At 36.6% G+C, this 3,800-nt stretch overlaps 1 protein-coding gene across 1 annotated transcript in view; it reads right to left on the bottom strand.

Annotated features, from left to right (window-relative positions):
- The window catches only part of FBXL17 (F-box and leucine-rich repeat protein 17), a gene marked incomplete at its 5' end in the record, with an annotated part of 910,371 nt that overhangs the window by 37,077 nt on the left and 869,494 nt on the right, over positions 1-3,800 (bottom strand). The gene's annotated exons all lie outside the window — the stretch shown is intronic.

Genomic DNA, 3,800 nt, shown 5'->3' with positions numbered 1-3,800 from the left:
AAAGAAAAACCCATGCAAACACCAATTTGAGATGTTTTATACGAGTGCACGTGACATTATTTACTGAATGACATAATCTTTTCCATCTGTTCATGAACTGTAACATATAAGAGTATATAATATTTTTCACATTACTCTTTCTTAGGACTGTTAAAAATTAAGAGTACATTATATATACAGTTGAATTTAATTGATACCATGTTCGAATGCAGTAAAGGGAATGCATTTGTTATGGTGAATTTCCTTCCCCTATCAGAAGTCTTCCTTCTATTAACATTTAAAATGAAGCCTGTCATCTGAAAACTATGACCGTATCTCTGTTTTTCCTGACTGTTTAGTATTGTACCACTACTAAAGTACAGATTATCCCATAATCTAACACGTGTACTACATATCACTGTAAAGCTCCATAACCCATCATCCTGTCAGAGAGTGAGTGGCCAGCGAATTTGGCTCTTTGCTATGGACTTCTGATCTGCACACCTCCACATTTATTGAGCAGTAAAACAAATTTCGAACCTCCAGCCAGAGTAAGTTTATGGTGCATTGGTTTGTGAATGAAAACAATGCTATCAAAAAGAAAAGAGAAACTGCTGGCTAATTACTTCCGTATTCTACAATAGTGTTGATTTCTATGACATTAAAGGTGTATGATATTTCTAGACTATGCTGGGGCTGCTAGATTGACAATAAGATCAGAGGGAATTATTCAGCTAGCTAAGTGTTAACTCTTACAACTCACTGAAAAGAATACTTGGCAAAGTCTCGGCTGATCTCCATAGCTAATTTATGTTTTTGTTTGTTTTATTAGAAAACTTAGACCCATGTGTTTCATGATCAAAGCACTCCCAGGTAGCCAAATATTGAATATTTATAAAACCAATAACCATGAGCCTAGGTTTTTTTCAGTGAAAATACTACTTTTATTTTTAAAGTTCTTCATGCCACTAGATAGTTAATGATCTCATCTTTGTACATACTATTTTGGCATTTAACGTTTTCCAAGTGGGGGAATAGCTGCCAACTACTAAAGGCTTGCTGAAATGGTCTGAATATAATTTAGAGTACTGGAAACAATGTTCTAGGTTAATTCCAGTGGTGTTCCTGATCTCAGAAAATTATTGCTCTTTCTGGTATTGTCATAACCTTCATTGGTTATGATAGCCTGAAGATCTCCCATGATAAATGAAGTATGAGATACATAAAAGAAATTTCTTTCAATACAAAGTGCTCAAACAGTGATTTCAAAAGATAATAAAGTATAAATTACAGAATGGCCCAGGTCGGTAGATTGTGTACATTTGGATTTCTTTCTTTCTTTCTTTTTTTTTTTTAGACATGAGGCTAGAAACTCTGCACTATTCAGAAAAAGGTAAGCCAAATTATACATTTTCAGAGGCTGTTTTATATGAAAATTGTTAAAAACATTGGTGTTTGGTGTTTTCCTTTTTATCTCTTTCTTGTTCAGATTAAAACAAACAATAGATAAGGCAACTGAAAATGAGTATTCAATATTTGTTTTGACACACTATTAGTAGTTACTGAAAGCAGGATTAAATTTTATTATTCCTTCACTCAACCATCCATTCAGCAAACACCTAATGACCACTCAAGAGCAATTCCTCTAACATTTTTTATTGCTTTCCAATGTGCCAGGCACTGGGCTAAACATTTTAGGTGCATTGTCTCATTTAATTCTAACAGCAACTCTATGAAGTTTTATTTTTATTTCCATTTTAAGTACAGGAAAGAGAGGCACAGCAAGATTGAGTAACAGTGTCACAAACTAGTCAGCGAGGGGTGACAAGTCACAACTCTTCTCCAGGCTCCCCACTGTTGTTGTTAAAGTACTGTCCAGTCAGTTTCGATACATAGCAACCGTGCATAGGGTTTCCAAGGAGCGGCGGGTGGGTTTGATTGTACAGTGCCACACTGTGTGCACATTTGTTGTTGTTAAGTACTGTTGAGTCAGTTCTGACCCATAGTGAGCCTGTATAGTCGATAGAGATGTACTAAACCGGAAGCATGGGGCCATGGACCTGGTGACTCTAATAAGGGCAGCTCAGGCAGAGTTTGGAACTGCGACTCTAATGCCAAGCCAGGACTGGGTCTTGGGGAGTACAAAGATTCACTGAGTTCAGAGGCGAGCTGAGTGTATAAGTACTAAGGTGGCAGAGGTAGGAAGAAGTAGAGGTGTAGATGAGGAGCCAACAAGTAAATAGTAACAACACAGTGCTCTTTCCCTATGTCTTCCCATTTTCACCTACTCATCTTTTCAGTTTCAAGTGAAGGTCAGCTTCTCAGAGTTGATCACCCTACCATTTATTGTTATTGCAAATGCTATAACTTACATATTAGTTTATTGTTTGTTATGCCTGTCTCTCAGATTAGAATGACAGCTCCTATTCACTGGTATATGAGACTTCAAAAAGTCCTTAGAAAAATAAAATGAAAAGATGGTGGATTTTTCCCATGAAGCCTTCTCGTATGCCTAGAACCTAACAAGAAGAACCTTCACAAAATTTGTGGAAAAAATCCATTATCATTCAATTCCATTTTTCCATGGACTTTTTGAAGTCCTTTTGTATGTGTATGATACACAGTAGACTCTTAAAGACATTAGTAATAAGCCAATTGCAGAGGCTTGCCAAGGAGGCATAAAAGCCTTTCACTCCTCAGAAGAAGAAGAATACCAAGGAAAGCCTTACAGATAAGCTGAACTAGGTCTTGAGGTATAAATAAGGATTCTCTAGGAAAACAAAGAGGTGAAGGCAACTATGTCAAGTGAAGGAAATGCCACATGTAAAAGTAGGTAGATATGAAACAGCAAAGACACTGCAAGCCATTTTGTGTGGCTAGAGTAAAACAGAACAAGGACGTGGTACCATTCATTCATTCCTCAAATATTTATTCAATGATTAATGGCACTCAATAGGAATGGGAGCTACAAAGAGTGGTAAAAACAAAATAAGGCAAAAAAACCCAGAACCCTTGATGTCATGAAGTGACTATAATAACCAAGGCCAATAGAGTCTTTTGATTCCAAAAGATATACTACTTCATATAGATTTACCTCTCTCTGAATGCATCCTGTTCTTGGAAATATTTTCTTTGTTGCTAGCAAACTAGCTGTGAGATCTATAGTATGGCATAGTCTTGAGTTCAGTTCAATTTTCACTACTTAGTAGATGTCTGACCTCAGGATATTTAACTTCCTCAACTGGGAGGTTGACTATATATCCTGCCTAGTTCAGTGTTGGTTTGGGGTTCAAATGAGATAATACATGGAAAGCATTCTGTACTACATAAATGCAGTGATTTATCTGATAGCTCCCCAAACAAGTCTATAAAGTTGTAGCAGATTCGAAATGAAGAGATTGGAAAGAGCTTTGCGAAATAACAAGCTCTGGGCAACTGAACACACATATAAGTCATTATGCAACTGCTAAAGTTCTTGAAGTGCCTATTCTCTATCAGTGATCTTGGTGGACTGCACCTGGGCTGAGAGGGCTGAAAATGTAATGCATGTTTACTACTTTCATTACGGGCTTTTGACATATTATCAGGGTACTTAGTGAGCCTTGAAAGGCATAAAATATGGAAGGTTAATTCCTATAACCCAATGCAATTTTAATACAGTTTTATGTGTTAAATTTAATAAAAATTGGTCAATTAAAAAAATTACACACACTAAAGGCAGTAGTTTATATGTTGATCAAAGATATATGTTGTTGTTGTTAGGTGCCATCGAGTCGTTACCAACTCACAGCGACCTTATGCACAGCAGAATGAAACACTGC

Source organism: Chrysochloris asiatica, unplaced genomic scaffold, assembly GCF_000296735.1.
Source record: "Chrysochloris asiatica unplaced genomic scaffold, ChrAsi1.0 scaffold00189, whole genome shotgun sequence".
Lineage (NCBI taxonomy): Eukaryota > Metazoa > Chordata > Mammalia > Afrosoricida > Chrysochloridae > Chrysochloris > Chrysochloris asiatica.
The sequence above is the reverse complement of the archived record's forward strand: the minus strand, read 5'-3'. Positions and strand labels throughout refer to the sequence as shown.